The 19,956-nt window shown below is 38.6% G+C and overlaps 1 protein-coding gene across 3 annotated transcripts in view; it reads right to left on the reverse strand.

The window, feature by feature from the left end:
* Positions 1–19,956, reverse strand: part of FAT3 (FAT atypical cadherin 3) — a 516,537-nt gene that overhangs the window by 363,289 nt on the left and 133,292 nt on the right. The window lies entirely within an intron of this gene.

Below are 19,956 nucleotides of genomic sequence, written 5' to 3' on the forward strand. Positions count from 1 at the left end.
TATCCTCAAGGCTTAAAGCCAAGTTGCAGCCTGGTGGAGCTGTCAGTTGATTTTATCCTGCACTTGGACGCTGCACTGCTCGCTGCACTGCTCACAGGTACGTACCACTGGCAGTAGGAATCTATGCCTTCACGCCCCCAATAAAGCACCAGCAGGGGGCTTTCTGTCCCTGGGCTCATTGATTCACATCCACCCTGTGACACTTCTGTTCTATTCTGTTCCCTCCTCTTCATGCCTATTCCTATTGATTAGATAGCTTTCAACTTGCAGAAGGAGATGAAAAACCCACAACACAGTTGTGGGGAACAATTATATACCGAGATGCAAGCCACCTTCATTTCGTATTATATCACAAAACCCAAAGCTGGAGAGCTGTGCATAAGATTAAGACAAAGAGCTTCAGGCTGAATTCCAGCTTTTATTTGGGGTTAATGAAAATGGACAGCTCTCCTTGCCTGCTTAGGGCCTGGGAACTCTGAACTTTGCTGCATGCTCTAAAGCCTCCCTGGCAGAGAAGATCTGTAAACATACACTTGGGAGTTAATGATTTTTTTTTGAAGACAGACTTTTTGGTACTGGTTTTTAATGGACTCAATTTGTATACTCTTCCATCTCTAATGTAATTCTAGTCTGTGTAGCTGGCACTTAGCACCAACAGCTTGAAAACAGGAAGAACACAGACAGTACCAGACTGTAAGCAACACATCCAGCTTGCATTCAGTTTCTTTTCCTTTCCCATTACCCAGAATCAAATATTTTCTGTGGCCTGTGCTAATTTGCATCTCCACCATACCCAATATGATAGTATGTCCACACAGCCAAATGGAAAGGAAGTTGAAATCTATGACAATGGAAAAAATGCTTTCAAACAATATATGAAATAAAGTCTAGAAAAGGTTTGTTTAAGAAATGAGCACCAACGTCAGCACACAGGATTGGGTTGCATAGCTAGACATAGATTCTGCTAACATTGGCAGACAAAGGAATAACTATGTAAGGGAAGCTTTTTGTATTCCTTTGTTTCAGTGATAGAAGATAGTTGAGAGGAGGAGGGAAGGGGAAGAAAAGAGAGAAAAAGGAAGGCAGAAATTTTGGGAGGAATCAAACTGATTACTAGGTTAGTGTTTGTGGTTAAAAAATTAAGACTTCATTGGAGAAGAAAATGGGCAGTATAAATAAGTAAAAAAAAACAAAAAAAAAAACAAAAAAAAACCTCATTATCTCATGACCTAGAGATAATAACTGTTACTATCCTTGGTGTATTGCTTTGTTTTATATTATTTTCACCTCAAAGCAGCATATTTCTCTGTAATTATAGAATCTCATTTACCAGTGCATACTGAACATTTTTCCACATCAATAACTATAGTTCTATACAATTCATTTTAATAACTTACCCACTACCCTATAAACACCAGTGTAAGCTCCTTATGTGCAAGAATTTCCTCTGTTATATCATTGTTGTATAACTCAGAGGAATGGCTAGTATGTACTAGATACTCAGTACATACTTATGAAAATACTCATATCACATTTAATGAAGCCCCTCTTGCTAGGTCACTTATTAGGTCATATTTTATTTTCCCCTATCATAACTAATAATCAGATGAGTAACCTTGTATCTATACTTTTTCCCAATTATTATTTAGGATAAATTCCTAGAATTAGAATTGGTTGGCAAAAGGCTATACACCTCTTCAAGAACATTTGAATTACCTGCCTTTCAGAAAAGTTGCACCTATTATCACCTACCAGCAGTTTCTGATCCAATTTTTGAATAAATCTCTGTAATATTTCTATTATTGTTGGGAAAAATAAAATAAAATAAAAATACTACAATTTGCCATCTCTAGAAATAAAAACTGACCTCATAAATAAAAATATTTAAACCACTCCTCATTGTATTTTAACTATTTCACTAAGCAACAAACAACTGAGACAAAATTTTGTTGACAGACACGTGGTGCCGAAAACTTTGTTGAAAGGAAAATCTTTATAGGCAGCACAACTTTCATTAAATAAAATTTGTCCATAAAATCCCAAACACTTCAACCTTGAAAAGTGCTATGGGATTTTTAAATAAAATTTCAAAACATAATCTTTAGTTCTTTAAGTAAGAATATTTTCGGGGGATCCAAGATGGTGGAGGAGTAAGTGGAAGCTACACTAACCTCCCAGGACGAGCCTGGATTTACAACTTAATTTTGGAGAAATCATCTGGAATAACCAACCGAACACTAGCTGGAGAGAAGTCTTATAACCACAGAGAGACAGAAAAGGCCGCTACATCACAACATGACCGGTAAGAAGTGTGGAGACACAGAAGGGCTGGCTGGGCTCCCACGGGTGGCAGCTGAAGGGACTGAGAAACAGCTCAGCAGCCGGGGGTTCCCCCTGAGAAGGGCAGGGTCTAAACCCCCAGCTGGGCTTTCCAGACTACAGCAACAGAGTGGAAAATAAAACAGTATCCAGCTGTGAAAAGCGAAAAGCCACAGGGTTTCTTGCTAGCCGGAGAGAAACAACTGGAGAAAAAGAGCTCTTAAGTGGATCACATATGAAAATATTTTGGCCCCCACTTACCCTGGGCTCAAGAAGATGGAAGGCAGAGAGGGCTGGAGACACTTGAGGAGAGTTTGATGGGGTGGATTGGAGGGGAGAACTGGGGGAGCAGCCGACCAGGTACCAGTGCTGACTTATCCCCACACTGCAGGCAGACCATTCCCCTCCAAGTGGCATCAGCCTGAGGGGAAGCACAGGCCCTGCTAACAGGAATTAAGCTGCCAAACCCTCGGTCCTTAAGCCTGACGGTTAATCACAGATTGAATAGATTAACAACTAAAGGAGACAGACAAAGGCAGTAGATCCCTGGAAGTTTCCAACAGGCTGCCAAGGGCCAGACTGGTACACGATCTGACGCCACCAGCGGCAGATCCAAGGAGTGCAGATCATTCTAAGAAGCAGCAACAAACAATAAGAGTCACAAAATGGGGAGACAGAAAAACAACACCCCATTGAAAGGAAAGGTAGAATCCCCAGAAAGAGTGCTAAATGAAATAGAGGGGAGCAAACTATCAGATATGGAATTCAAAACATGGATTATGGAGAAGCTCAATGAGCTCAGCAGAAACTACAAACAACTCCAGGGAAACTACAAAGAACTCCAGGAAAACTATAAGGCACTTACTGAGAATTACACCAGCATCAAAAAGGACAGAGAAGCTATCAATAAGAGTCAAGAGGAAATGAAGAATACAATCTCTGAATTGAAGAACACAGTAGAAGGAATTAAAAGCAGACTAGAGGAAGCAGAAGATCGGATCAGCAAGCTGCAAGACAATGTACACAAAAACTCCCAGACAGTGCAACAAAATGAAAAAAGACTGAACAAGAATGAAGAGGTTCTAAGACAGCTGCAGGACAACATGAAACATAATAAAATATGTATCACAGGAATTCCAGAAGCAGAAGAAGAAGAGCAAGAGATAGAAAACCTCTTTGAAAAACTAATGACAGAAAACTTCCTTAACATGAGGAAAGAAAAAGTCACGCAAGTCCAGGAAGCACAGAGGGTCCCAGTGAAAAGGAACCACAACAGGCCCACTTCAAGACACATCATAATTAAAATGGCAACATTAAAAGACAAAGAGAGAATCATAAAAGCAGCAAGAGAGAAACAACTAATAATATACAAGGGAGCTCCAATAAGGCTATCATCAGATTTCTCAGCAGAAACACTACAAGCCAGAAGGGAATGGCAAAAATATTCCAAGCAATGAAAAACAAAGTCCTACAACCAAAAATACTCTACCCCACAAGGCTCTCATTCAAAATGGAAGGTGAAATAAAGAGTTTCCAAGACAAAAGAAGGCTAAAAGAATACACCTCCACCAAACCAGCACTGCAAGAGATGCTAAAGGGTCTGCTTTAAGAAGATGAAGAAACAGAGAGAGACAAAGAGGAACACAAGTACAAAGGGGAAAAATGACAATGAATAAGTATCGGTAATAAACTTAAATGTAAATGGATTAAATGCTCCAATAAAAAGACACAGGGTAGCTGAATGGATTAGAAAGCATGACCCAGATACATGCTGTCTACAAGAGACCCACCTTAGAACAAAATATCTACACAGACTGAAAGTGAAGGAATTGGAAAAAAGTATTTCAAGCAAATGGACATGAAAAAAAAAGCTGGGGTAGCAATACTTATATCAGACAAAACAGATTTCACAGCAAAGTCCATAAAAAAGACAAAGAAGGACATTTCATAATACTTGAGGGAAAAATCCATCAAGAAAATATAACCCTTGTAAACATATATGCACCCAACTCAGGAGCACCTAAATATGTAAGGAAAGTTTTGAAAGACTCCAGGAAATATATAGACAGCAACATACTCATAGTAGGGGACTTTAACACCCCACTGTCAACAATGGACAGATCTTAGAAGCAAAGAAACACCAAAGATATTGGGGCACTGAACAACACTCTAGATCAAATGGACTTAGTCGATATATATAGAAGTTTTCACCCCAAAGAAGCAAAATATACATTCTTCTCAAGTGCACATGGAACATTTTCAAAGATGGATCACATGGTAGGACACAAAGCAAGCCTCAACAAATTCAAGAAAATTAAAATTATATCAAGCATTTTTTCAGATCACAATGGCTTAAAATTGGAAATCAACCTCAAGGAAAAAAGACAAAAACATTCAAACTCATGGAGAATGAATAACATGCTATTAAATAATGAATGGATTAACAATGACATCAGGAAGAAATCAAAAAGTTTCTGGAAACTAATGATAATAAACACACAACAACCCCAAACCTATGGGATACAGCGAAAGCAGTCCTGAGAGGAAAGTTCATAGCAATACAGGCCTACATAAAAAAGCTAGAAGAATCTCTAATAAAAAAGTTAACACAACAGCTACAAGAACTAGAGGAAGAACAACAAGCAAAGCCCAGAGCGAGTAGAAGGAAGGAAATCATCAAGATCAGAGCAGAATTAAATGACATAGAGGCTAAACTAACAATTCAAAAGATCAACAAAAGTAGGAGCTGGTTCTTTGAAAAGAAAAACAAAATTGACAAGCCTTTAACCAGGCTTATCAAGAAAAAAAGAGAGAGGATCCAAATAAATAAAATCAGAAATGAAAGAGGAGAAATCACAACTGATACCATAAAAATACAAAGGATTGTAAGAAATTATTACGAACAACTGTATGGCAAGAAATTTGACAACCTAGAGGAAATGGACAAATTCCTGGAAACATATAATCTTCCAAAATTGAATCAAGAAGCAGCAGAAAACCTGAATAGACCAATAACAGCTAGTGAAATTGAAGCAATAATAAAAAAAACTCCCGGCACACAAAAGTTCTGGACCAGATGGCTTCACAGGTGAATTCTACAGAACATTTAGGAAAGAACTAACTCCTATCCTCCTCAGACTCTTCCAAAAAATCCAAGAAGAGGGAAGACTCCCAAACTCGTTCTATGAAGCCAGTATTACCCTAATTCCAAAACCAGGTCAAGACACAATAAAGAAAGAAAACTACAGGCCAATATCACTGATGAACATAGATGCTAAAATCCTCAACATAATATTGGCAAACCGGATCCAGTAACACATTAGAAAGATCATGCACAACGATCAAGTGGGATTCATCCCAGGGATGCAAGGATGGTTTAATATTCGCAAATCAATAAATGTAATACACTACATAAACAAATTGAAAGACAAAAACCACATGATCATATCAATAGATGCACAAAAAGCATTTGATGAAGTACAACACCCATTTATGATGAAAACTCTCAGCAAAATGAAAATAGAGGGAGCATATCTCAACATAATAAAGGCCATATACGAGAAACCTGAAGCTAGCATCGTACTCAATGGGCAAAAACTGAGAACATTCCCCCTGAGGTCAGAAACAAGACAAAGATGTCCACTCTCTCCACTCCTATTCAACACAGTCTTGGAAGTTCTAGCCAAAGCGATCAGATAAGAAAGAGAAATGAAAGGCATCCAAATTGGAAAAGAGGAAGTAAAACTGTCATTATTTGCAGATGACATGATAGTGTACATAGAAAACCCTATAGACTCCACAAAAAAACTACTCAACCTAATAAGTGAATTCAGCAAAATAGCAGGATACAAAGTCAATATTCCGAAATTGAAGGCATTTCTGTACACCGCCAATAAAATCTCAGAGATAGAAACCAAAAGAAAAATCCCATTTACCATAGCAACAAGAAAAATAAAGTACCTAGGAATAAAATTAACCAAGGAGGTAAAAGACCTGTACTCAGAAAACTACATAACACTGAAGAAAGAAATTAAGGAAGATACAAATAAATGGAAGCATATACCATGTTCATGGAAGGGAAGAATCAACATCATTAAAATGTCCATACTACCCAAAGCAATTTATAGATTCAATGCAATCCCTATTAAAGTGCCAATGACATTTTTCACAGACCTAGAACAAATACTTCAAAAATTCATATGGAATCAAAAAAAGAGCCCGAATAGCCACAGCAATTTTGAGGAAGAAGAACACAGTAGGAGGAATCACAATACCTGATATCAAACTATACTACAAGGCCACGGTAATCAAAACAGTCTGGTACTGGCATAAGAACAGACATATAGATCAATGGAACAGAATAGTAAGCCCAGAAATAAACCCAGGTCTATATGGTCAACTCATTCTTGACAAAGGGGGCAGGAACATCAAATGGAATGATTAGAGCCTCTTCAACAAATGGTGTTGGGAGAACTGGACAGGGACATGCAAAAAAATGAAACTAGATCACCAACTTACACCATACACCGCCATAAACTCAAGATGGATCAAATACTTAAATGTAAGCTGTGGCACCATAAAAGTCCTAGAGGAAAAAATAGGCAGGAAAATTTCAGATATCCCATGTAGCAACATTTTCACTGATATCTCTCCTAAGGCAAGGGAAATAAAGGAAAGAATAAACAAATGGAATTACATCAAACTAAAGAGTTTCTGCTCAGCAAAAGAAAACATCAGCAAGATGAGAAGGGAACCAACCATATTAGAAAATATATTTGCCAATGATATCTCAGACAAGGGATTGATCTCCAAATTATATAAAGGAATTATATGACTCAACACCAAGAAGACATAACCCAATTAAAAAATGGGCAAAGGACCTGAACAAACACTTCTCCAAAGAGGACATCCAGAGGCTCCATAGACATATGAAAGAATGCTCGACAGCGCTGGCCATCAGAGAGATGCAATTAAAAACCACAACACCAGTCAGAATGGCCATCATCAACAAATCCACAAACAACTTGTGCTGACGAGGATGCAGAGAAATGGGAACCCTGGTGCATTGCTGGTGGGAATGCAGACTGGTGCAGCCACTATGGAAAACAGTTGGAATTTTCTCAAAAAACTAAAAATGGAACTGCCTTATGATCCAGCAATTCCATTGCTAGGATTATATCCAAAAAACCCTGAACCCCAATTCAAAAGAACCTATGCATCCCTACGTTCATAGCAGCACTATTTGCAATAGCCAAGTGCTGGAAACAACCTAAGTGCCCATCTGTAGATAAATGGATCAAAAAACTGTGGTACATTTACACAATGTAGTACTATGTAGCAGAAAGAAAGAAGGAACTTCTACCATTTGCAATAACATGGATGGAACTAGAGAGAATTTTGCTTAGCGAAATAAGCCAGGCAATGAAAAAAAAAAAAAAAAACCTTATGCTGTCACCTATTACAGGAAACTAATGAACAACACAAACAAATGAGCAAAATTGAACAGAGGTATGTATACAAGGAATAAACTAACAGTAAAAAGGGGGGAGGTGGAAGGGAGAGGAGGGGGTAAGAAGGGGAAGGGTCTAGTCAAAGAACATGTATCAATGACCCACGGACATGGACAACTGGGTGGGGACTGACTGTGTGAGAAGGGGGTGCAGGGTGTGGGGAAGCAAGAGGGGGAAAAAGTAGGACAACTGTAATGAAAAAACAAACAAAAAATTTTTAGTGGGGGAAAAGATGAAAATATAAAGAGTGGGAATGCAAGTTCAGTGAATATTAGAAGGACAAGTATCTTCCTTCACACTGTCTACTTTTCTCCCTATCTGATCCCTCCAGAGTTTGGCATTCTAAAGAAGTAATGACATAAGTTTCTTTGCATAAAACTAATAAGACCAGTTGTTAATAGAGGTTTTTTTTCTTTTTACCAAGACTTTGACTGGAATGTCATGCCTAAAGGAGACATGCTTGGGCTCTGGTTGTTACCAAAAAGCCCTGAGGAACTGGGATTGACTTTCAAAGGTAATAAAAGCCCACGAGATAAAAGGCCTGGTACCTTGGTTGGTTGTGCGGTCCACAGCAATCTTTCCAGGGAAGGAATGAAGGTTGTTTTCCTGAAAGATGGCTAGAAGGGACCTTTAAGGCACAATGGAAAACCAGAAGGACCTGGAAAAGACAGGTGTTTACAGGCAAGGCTGAATGCCAGGTATGTGGCTCAGCTTCTGTGCCCTGAAGGGCAGACTGAAGGTCACCCTAAATGTTCCTTGGGTAAGTTCCAGCAAAGCAGAACTAAAGATCATAAGTGATCATTTTCTGCTCTTGTTGTGTTTACAGAAGGATAAATTAAAAATGGACTTAATGCAGTCCTTTTAATGACAAGGAGGGTTATCTCAGGGAGAAAAATTGTGATATATGGAAAATCACAATGCTCAGTGGTAGACTACAAAGTAGTGCAGCTGTCTTTAAATTTTCTTTTCATTTAAAATATGTTTTCATTTGAAAGTTAAACTATGTTTGTGGTATCATCAAAGATGTTTAATTTACAGGCAAGAAGAATGTCAAATGCCTTGCAACTGGATGTCTTTCCAATAAGACAGTCTTACAGATTTAGAGACTTGTTTGTGGGTTATGTTACATAAATTAGCATGTGGTTTCTTTTTTTCAAAGGGCATAAGCCTATGATCTCATTACCTGAGTGATTGTCTGTACGTATAGGCCTCACTTAATCCTGTCTGCATCACTGTCTCCTGAGACTCAATGGTTTGGCTGAACTAAGTGGCTGGGTTGGTGAAGTATGGGGTGGTCTATGGGCTTCACTTTAAAACTGGTTTCTCTTTTCTGTACTAATGGCTTGCACAGAAAGAGCCCAGAGGTCCGAGAGGGGGCAAACCTAAAATATTTCCCTCAGCCCAAACTAAGTATAATGGGCAAAAGGGTTTTGGACAGGTGAGATGTGCCTGACACACTTTCCTCCAAAGAAGCCCTTCTTTTCCCTAATGTGCGACATTGAAAAATTAATACCTGCCTTTTGTCATCTAGTGGTTATGGACTGAATGATGTCTTTTAAACCTGTTGCCAAATTTATTGCCCCCAGAATACAATAAGAACGCCAGCCTGTTAAACCAAGCATGCCATTGTCCAGGGACAGCCAACTGACCTGGAGTCTGCACGACCCTTCCCAGTGTGGGAAGGCCACCCTCCCCTCCACACCCCCACTCTTATTAGGGATTTCTGGACCCAAGGGTAGGTAGGACGACGACCATGTCCAGCTTGAGGCAGCTAGAGGAGCTTGAGACCTTTGCCCATTGTCCTTTATAAAATTATAAAGGGTCTTAAGTCTGAGAGGGAGGAATTTTTATTTTTTATTGTTAAAATAATTAATTAATTATTTTTTTTCAAAAAAAGAAGAGTATATGGAAGGGTGAAGCGGGAGAGCTTTTATGTATGACCCATGGGCATGGACTAGGGGAGGGGGGTTGCTGGGCAGAGGGGCGGAAAGGGAAAAAAATTGAAATTATTGTAACAATATAATCAATAAAATATACTTTAAAAAAAAGAATGTTTTCAGGTGGATATGCTGTCAATATTAGTCATAATTTAATCCAATATTTAGACTTATTTACTACCGATTCAGCACAAAGAGCATCTGGGGTCTCTGAACAGATGAGCTATAAACAAGTTTTCATTTGGACTGCGACTTGGAGTTTTGCTTAGAAAAGCCTTTTCACTTGGTAGAAGTTAGCTTTGAAGAAAGCAAAATTACTGGGGCAAATGCTCTGGAGAGCGTGCTCACACACCCACTTACAAAAGCACACGTGTTTACCCTGCAAGCAGTGCTGGGTGGCACGAAATCCAATCCTTAATCTGGGATGAACCCACTTTAATTTCTCTCCATTTATGCTGAAATTTTGTGGGTTTTGAAAAATTTAGAGAGCACTGTTTTTTTTCTTTGATTTATCCCATATCAGAATAGGAAACCTGTAAGAAAAGTGGCATCCACCCAGATTCAAATCTCCTCCCAGCCCTCCACGCAGAGAAACGGCCTTCAGTAACTTCCCAACAAAACAATGCAAGCACGAAGCTCACTTACTCTTCTCTCAAGTAAATGAATGCACCCTGACTTCCACAGCTGATCTGATGTTTAGCAAGAAAATACATTTACTGAGTTTGCAGATAACTACATATATGATGCCAAAGTAGCTGAATTTATTCCTTTGGCAAAAACACATTCTAGGTGATGGAAACAAAACACAGACCAGACAAAGGTAGAGAAATCAGAGTTTAAGTTTTGGATTGTTGTTTTCCTTTTATGTGACCTAAAAGTGTTTATAAAAATCTTATCATGAAAAAAAGATCCCTACAAAACTTCTGCCTTCTTTCATCCTTGCAGGTTAAATCCCACTAAACTTCTTTTGCCTTGACCAGTGTGGTTGAAATCACACAGACTATGCCATACTTCAGTAATTAAGTTAGGCTGATTAGGTTATGGGCACTCTGTAAAAGCATTAGAGCCCATGAATGAAATCCCTGAAACCACCTTACCATTCTCAACAATGAAAACAATGAATGCTTTGCTTTCCTATTTTTAACCAAATAAGCAACTACAATAGTGCAAAGAAACCAGGGCCCAGAAAGAGGAAATTGTATGGTTTTCTCAAATTGAGTTTCTTCCATTCTCACTCCCGTTCTCACCTTCTATAGATCTTTTGGATTGTTTTCCAATTTTCATTCGCATTTCATCCCATTAAATGGGTCTAACCTCTGACACAGGTGCATCGCCCTGTATTCATCTTCTATTTGTAATTGAGATGCAATGTGCCCACTTGCTCTGTGGGCAGTACCAGAAGCACTGACAAGGCACAGGTAAATACTAACTCACTCTGTTAGACCAGGCTTCGACAAGAGAACAAAAGAAAAAGCTTCATCTAGTCATAGTCATTAAAATTAGTGTGCACATACACAAGGCTTGCACTTTTGGTAAATGTGTAACTGTTCACTTGTAGGGAGAAGAAAAAAAAAGGAAAAATGCTGTAATAAGACCAGTTTGTTGCTACCATGCTGCAGATAGGATAGTTCATTCAAAATTTCTGTTTAAATGTGCTTAATGATTCGAAACTCTGTGAATAGCAATACAGGTAAATGTTAGTTTTCAAAAAAGATTATTGAGATTTATTACCAAGTTGCTATGCAGTTTCCTTAGGACAGAGATGAAAAATCATGTTGATTTTTCTCCCCTTTATAAAAACATTAATTTAGACTCTGCCCATGATGTAAAACAAGTACTATGTGTAGAATCAGAAACAATTATTTTAGGAACTAAGAAAAGCAGTAATAATGTGATAACTGGATTATTGTGAAAATTCAGGATGACGTGAAAAATGTTCTGATGTTATATTAACAAACTATTAAAAACACTAGCTTGCATGGCTCAAGGATTCTGTTTCTATAAGCATAGACAATGTATGTACATTACTGATAAATATCCAATCTCCACATTCAGTCTCCAAAGAGGAGCTGATTCACTGAAGTAAAAACATATGAGACTGGTATATGGGAGATATCACTCCTCATATGCAGCTCTAGGTTAAACTTAGGATAGTTCCTTGGTCAGACAAGAGAGACAAGCTAGAACCAAAAAGAAAAAAAAGAACAGTGTTCCAAAAGGAGGGCCTGCTGGTTCCCTTGGCCATCATCACATCTTCCCTTGCTCCCTTCACTCATTTATACTTCAGAGTCCAGCAGACGTCAAATTCCAGGTACCTGTCCAAGGTCACAAAAGAGAGGAAGAAACATGGGAACAGTGGTGCTAAAAGAGAATGCAAGGGTAGCCCTCAAGTTTCATGAGATCATTCTGGATTGTAGGTTGCCTGAAGATATTTTTGGTTTGGGGTCAGTTCTGACCAACTTCCTGACCAAAATGTTAGGCATGGAGGACTTCCAGCCAAGATGGAGATCTAAACAGATACAAATGTGTCTCCCTCCACAACAACAAAAAAATACAACTACCTCAAAATTAGAGACAACCAGAAGTTCCAGAAAATAAAGCTGCATGGAAGTCCAACAAACAAAGATATAAAGAAGAAATACTGATCCAGACAGGTAGGAGGGGCGGAGCTGGGGAAGAGAGGATGTGGTGTGGTGGCAGCACCAGTGTGGAAGGTTGGCAGAAAGCACAGTCACACATTTTAAAAAGTCAGGAGGGACACCTAGAGGGCTCCCAGAAGAAGACCAGACTGCACAGCTCATGGTCCCAGCACCGGGGAAAATAGAGCCTCATTGCTTTTGACTGTGTAAACCAGTGGGGGTTGGCGCAGAAGAAGAAACTTCTGGTCTTTCAGCAGAGTCCACTTGTTTAAAGGGCCCCCACAGTCCTAGAACATCCGCAGACCCACCCACCGGCAAGGACAACAGCTAGAGAGGTGCCAGTCCCATACAGAGTAGGAGAAGTGCCTGGAAAAGAGGAGAGTGCTGAGCAAACAGCATTGTTTGCTCTCAGACCCTTCTCCCACAAACAGCGCCACAAACAGCGCCACAACGTGGTGAAACAGGTGGCCCTGTACTGATGAATACCTAAGGTTCCACCCCTTAAATGTAACCAAAGTAACAGCTCTACCTAAGACACAAAGGCAGACAAACACAGGAGCCTGGTAAGATGAGGAGACAGAGAAGTATGGCCCAAAAGGGGAAACGGATCAAGGTTCCAGTGGGAGAACTAAGTGATGAGGAGATAGCCAACCTAAGAAATGAGGAGATAGCCAACATAACAGATGCAGAATTTGAAACACTGGTGATAAAGATGCTCACAGGCTTGACAGATATCCTTAAGTATGGCAAACATATAAGGGAAGAAGTGAAGGCTATGCTAAATGAAACAAAGGAAAATCCACACAAAACCAATGGTGAAGGGAAGGAAACCAGAGTTCAAATCAATGATTTGGAACATAAGGAAGAAAAAAAAAAAAACAGCCAACCAGTACAGAATGAGGAAACAAGGATTAAAATGACAAAGGTTAAAGATAAAGAGAGAATCTTATAAGCAGCAAGAGAAAAGCAGAGAGTTTCCTACAAAGGGGTGCCTATAAGACTATCAGCTGATTTCGCAAAAGGAATTTTGCAGGCAAGAATGGACTGGTAAGAAGTATTCAAGGTGATGAAAAGCAAGGACTTACAACCAAGATTACTCTTTCCAGCAAAGCTATCATTTCGAATGGAAGGGCAGATGAAGTGCTTCCCAGACAAGGTAAAGCTAAAGGAGTTCATCATCACCAAACTATTATTATATGAAATGTCAAAGGGACTTACTTAAGAAAAAGATCAAAACTGTGAACATTAAAATAACAACAAACTCACCACTATCAACAACTATATCTAAAAAATAAAAACAAAATCCAACTAAGCAAACCAGAATAGGAAAGAATCATAGATATGGGGATAATTTGGAGGGTTATCAGCTGGAAGGGGGAAGGGTGAGAAATGGGGAAATGGTGCAGGGACTAAGAAGCATAATTAAGAAGCATAATTGTACAAAATAGGGGGAAGTTAAGAATAATATAGGAAAGGGTGAAGCCAAATAATTATATGCATGTCCCATGGACATGGACTAAGGGGGATGGGATTGCTGGAGGGAAGGGGCATACTGGGAAGAGGGGAACAAAGGGAAATAAATTGGGACTACTGTAACAACATAATCAATAAAATATACTTTAAAAAAATATTAGGCATGTTCTATAGCCACAGATGTGTTGTTCTGCTTTTCTGAGGGTTGGGTTCCATCATATGTGATTTTAGTTATTAGGGCAATGTTTACCTCCCCCAGTACACTGTAATATTCCCCAGGGTAGAGAGGATCCTTCTTGCATACTCAACACAGACCTCAGCACCTACATAGCACCTGACAGTTATTGCATATAGTACCTGTAAGAGGGTACCCTAAAAAACCCTGGAATTTATTTATGAAAAATTGTATCTTTATTACTACATGTTTAAACTTCAGTCACCTTCAAAGTACTCTCCATTTGAAGCAATAAACCTACTGAGATTGTTTTTCCACTGCTCAAAACAATTTTTGAACTTGTCAATTTTGATGCTTTTTAGTGCTTCTGCCATTTTTTGTTTCACCTCTTCCACATTGGCAAAACGTTTCCCTTTGAGGACTTTTTTTTATCCAGGAAACAAGAAAAATTCACTCAGGGTGAGACTGGGTGAATAGGGAGAGTGTGGCATCGGGGTCATGCTGTTTTTGGTTAAAAACTGCTGAACACCCAGCACAGTGTGGGAAGGTGCATTTAGTAAATCAGCCATCATAAAATGGGCAAACACATTGAAAGAGTCTTCAAAAAAAATTCACTGAAGCCGATTGCAGCCTCTCACAATTCCTGCTGGTCCACTGATACAGATGGTTTCCTAAAACACTCACCGGGCTGGGAAGCATGTGTACAAGGGTCCCACCCTCTAGAAGATAATTTTGTTTTTCTTTGGGTACCCCTCATACAATAAATATTCGTTGAGTGAGTGAATGGTATTTCTACTCCCAATGAAGCTTTGGTGATTGTACAGGATGAGCCCAGCAGAGGATTATTATAATTTGTTACATCCGTTAACAGTGTCCAACATGTGGCAATGAGTTGAAAAGCAAAAAGAAATACACCTAGCTAGCCCCAGGAGAGAGGAAACAGGAAGAGCTGCTACAAGCAAAGTTTAATTAAAGTAGCTGGAGGCCCAGTTGAAAACCCTAAACTTCTCAATAGTCAGCACAATCTTCACATAATCCATTGATAGATATTGTAGATGTAACTCTGCAATCTTGTTCCACTACAGAGAGCCCAGAGGAGGCAATGATGTACACACACCAGCAGCACACTGGCACTTTCAGCTTTGGCTTCTCCAAAATGCATCTGCTGCACAACTAGGAGCTGGGACCAGAGTTGTAAACAGACACCTAAAGTCACGAATCAAGTGTAACATCTGCTCAGTTTCCAGTAAAATGTCTCAGCAAGTCCAAGAACAATTGTAAAGGGAGCGCCAGACTGAACCAATCTCCCCTGAGAGTTATTTCTCAGAAAACCTGGCCTGTGCATAATCATGTGGGTGCACCAGCATCCACAATGGGTCCAAAGGAGGTAGCAAGTGCACCTAGACAATCTCCAGTAGGTACGCATAGCCATCTCAATGATCCTTCCATTCCTCTCTCCAACCTCATCTACTCCGCACCCTGCCCCACCCACCTGTATACTCCAGCCACCCTAGAATTGCTTCATGTTGTTCCCTCTGCCTGGAATAACTACCTTTTCCACCTTTTAAGACACAAATCAAGCACTTCCTGCTTTGTGATACCACTAACCTCCAAAATAAGCCTGGCCACTTACTACACTTGATCTTAGCCAAAGGCTGAGAAGTGATTGGTCACTTATTTTACCATCATATTTATATCTACCATTATTACAGCACTTAGCACACTATTTTGCAATTTTCTTCATATTTGACACCTCAGTGAGTGTGCTAAAGGGGGCCAATGTCTTATTCATCTTCTGTGTTCTTGATCCTTTGCACACATAATCACTCAAATGTGTACTGGGTGAAAGGGAAACATTCTTGAACTGAAGACATTTGCAGAAATGTTCTGCCAGGGAACAGGCCAACAGGTAAATCTTGTTGGGAAGATTGTAAAATTCACCAGGATAAGTGTTCTTGTAGAAAGAAAAATTACAGCAAGGAAGGGGAGGCAAAAGCATAATATATTAATTCATAACCAGTTAAAGGAATGCTTCAAAGACATGGCCAACACAAGATTTTTAAGTAAGCTATAAAAACACCTCATTTTTAGTGGGTAGAGCTTATCAGACATTTGCATGATTTCCTGCAGAGAACAATATTAAAGTCCTAATAACCAATGGACTTTTGGAATACCTTACTTCAGTTTCTGCTATTAAACCTGAGCCCTAAGCAGAGAAGAGAGAGGTTTCAAATGTCCCTTAAACAAACAGATATAGTCACTGGGAAACATCCAAAAAAGATGGGTGGAAAAAAAATCACCAAAATAAGTTAGACCTGCTCCCTCCGTGCCTAAGCCTGAGCACTGACCTCCCAAGAGGCCTGGCTCCTTCACAGAATCTGTGTGCCGTCTTCTGGTTCACACATTGTATTTTTTCAGGTCACAACGTGGCTTTTCTGTATGATCTGGATCTGACAGCTATGGCTGTTCTAAAATGAAAAACTACAACTATTTAGCTTCCATTACATAATAATTCACAGTCTCTGATGGAAATGGTCAAATCACTTAGGACTCTGATTTGGAACAAGGTATCTATTTTAATTCATATGACAGCAGTAATTCATTCGGACAACATGATTTATATAATGTGCTTCTCCTTCACCATAACCTCTGCCATTATGAAATGACACTGTTTCATGGAACCATCTTAAAAGAATAAGAAGCAAATTCTTTTATATATATGAGTACTATAATCCATCCAATGTATACAATTTTTATTCCTATAGGAAGAGAAAGAACAAATCTGCACTATTTTTTAAATTATAATTAGTAATGATCACTTAGTAAGATCACTTAATATATTTGACCTGTGTATTTTTAAAATGTAATGCAATATAATAAAAAATATCAGAATATGTTGTGTATAATAAGAATAAATAGTGTTTTGTAAAATTAGTGTGTCTGTGTGAGAATAAAAGGGGAGGAGGATGAAGGGAGGGAGAAAAGGAAGGCAAGTGAGGGAAGGGGCAGAGAGAGAGAGAGAGAGAGAGAGAGAGAGAGAGAGAGAGAGAGAGAGAACTTTGCAGGTATAGTGGATAAATGTATTCTATTTCTTCCCCTCCACAACAAAATATTATTTACTGCAAAATGTTCCATCAATTATCTTTTGGTTTTTTTCAATTACAGTTGACATGCACTATTATATTAGTTTCAGGTTTACAACAAAGTAATTAAACATTTATATACCTTACAAAGTGATCATCTGATTAAGTCTAGTAATCATCTGAAACCATACACCATCATTAGACTATTATTGGCTATATTCCCTAGGCTGTAATTTATATCCCCATGACTATTTTTATAACTAGGAATTTGTAATTTTTCATCCCTTCACCTTTTCCACCATTTTCCAAATCTTTCTCCCATCAGTTTCTTCTGTTTGTCTATGGGTTTCTGTTTCGTTTGTTCATATATTTTGTTTCTTAGATTCAACATATAAGTAAAATTATTTGGTATTTGTCTTTCTGTCTGACTTAATTCACTTAGCATAATACCTTTAGGTCCATCCATCCTGTCACAAATGGCAAGATTTCATTCTTTCTATGTCTGAGTAATATTCTAATGTATATATGTACTACTGCTTCTTTATCCATTCCTCTGTTGATGGACATTTACATGGCTTCCATATCTTGCCTGTTGTAAATGATACTTAACTGTAATTCTTACTGAGGATGGAAAAACATGATTAACTGTAAAGGACTCTAATTCTGGAGTAAGGACACACAGTGAAAACTGAGACGAAAAATCCTAATTTTAGCTAATTTATTAGTGATGTGCCCTTGTGCATGTAAGAACTTACTCTAATGCCCTGTTTCCTCATCTATGAATAGGGATGGTACCTCATAAGGTTACTTGAGGTTTAAAGAATATAGTGTATTTAATTCACCTACTATGATGATAATGGTAGAAAACAATTGTTTTCTACTATTTAAAATGCCTAGCACAGTGCCTGGCCAATAGTAAATTTTCTTTAAATGTTAGTAATTATTGCTGTTACTATTATTATTTTTATATCATTAGTATTGTTTTATAAGGCAATATGCATATCATAACCAGGTATTTTTCTAAAATGCAAGAATCAACTATTACTTTCCAAGTTATAGGGACATAAATAAGCAAAATAGATTGGGGTTAGTTTTGAGTTGCCACACTTTCTGGTTCAAACTGCTTGACCTTCAGCTGAAAAATTAAACCCTGGCTAACAATCCCAAAGACCAATGAACTGAGCCCTACATCAGAATTCGCCAGCTCATCTGTTACCAGCAGATCATCACCAGCTCACTTCTTAGACTAAAGTGAAGAATAGGTGCAAAAGATTAGAGCAATAATTAACTACCTTTAGTTGAGTGCTTACTATATTGTACTTACATGTATTGTAGTCAATCAATTTTAGAGAGGAAGACACAATTTAAAAGTTTAAGTAATTTTTTTTAAGGTCACATTTTTAGTGACAGAATCAGGCTTTGTTTCCATGTTCATTTGGCATGTCTTAAAAAGTTAAACACTGTTAGTACATCGTGATCATCAAAGCCAAACATCTGTCTGTAGCAGACTTCAAATTTTAGCATCACCTTTAGTCTGAGTTGGAAGGCCCAGTATTCATGAGCTTCCTAATTCCCAAGCCCTTCTGCTCCTGCATAGGCAGTTGTGATTTTTAGAAAATTCTTTCTCATACCCAGCCCACATATTTGCCTGCCTACACTCTCCACCCATTGAAACAGCACAGAATATGTCTTCAGCCTCTTCTATACCACATGTTTTAAAACAATGAATGACTCTATCTCTTCTCTGTCTTTTCTTATCTGCAGTCAACATTTTTCGTTTTTTTTTTTTGAACTTCACTCTGCTTTATCTTCTCCTGGATAGTATTCAGTCTGAAATTATGCCCTAAAGTAATACTCCTGATGGGTGTGGACTTCCCTGACAGAGTATTGGAGGAATGGCTTGTTTAAAATCCACAGTTGTCTATCACTATCACTGAAGGCTGCAATATGCCTCTTGGAAATAAACTACTTCATACTCTGCTTCATCTTCAGATTTTGGTCACCTAAAACATCAAGATAGTTTTCAAATGAACTGCTAAGCCATCTTTCCACCCTGCATTTCTTTTTTTAATTGAATTTATTGGGGTGACATTGGCTTATTAAATTATATAGGTTTCAGGTGTACAATTCTATAGTACATCATCTGTATATTGTATTATGTGTTCACCACTCCAAGTTAAAACTCCTTTTCCCTCTTGTAGTCACCATACTGTTGTCTGTGTTTATGAGTTTTTTCCCTTTGCTTAATCCCTTCACCTTTTTCACCCAGCCCCTAGCCCCCTTCCCATCTGACAGCTGTCAGTCTGTTCTCTGTATCTATAAGTCTGTTTCTGTTTTGTTTGTTGTTTTGTTCATTGGATTCCACATATAAGTGAAATCATATGGTAGGTACTTGCCTTTCTCTGATGGCTTGTTTCACTTAGCATAATACTCTCCAGGCCCATCCATGTGGTCGAAGAAGGGAAGAGTTCCCTTTTTTTCTGGCTGAGTAGTATTCCATTATGTAAATGTACTACAGCTTTTTTTATCTACTCCTTTACTGATGGGAACTTGAGCTGCTTCCAAATCTTGGTCACTGTAAATAATGCTGCAATGAACAAAGGGGTGCATTTATTCTTTCCAATTAGTGTTTTGGGTTTCTTTGGATAAATTCCCACAAGTGGAATCACTGGATCATAAGGTAGTTCTATTTTTAATTTTTTTTAGGTAATTCCATACTGCTTTCCACAGTGACTGTGCCAAATCTGTATTCCCATCAACAGTGCACAAGGGCTACCTTTTCTCCACATCCTCACCAACACTTATTGTTTGTTGATATAT

This window comes from Furipterus horrens, unplaced genomic scaffold (assembly GCF_987537825.1).
Source record: "Furipterus horrens unplaced genomic scaffold, mFurHor1.1.pri manual_scaffold_2, whole genome shotgun sequence".
Lineage (NCBI taxonomy): Eukaryota > Metazoa > Chordata > Mammalia > Chiroptera > Furipteridae > Furipterus > Furipterus horrens.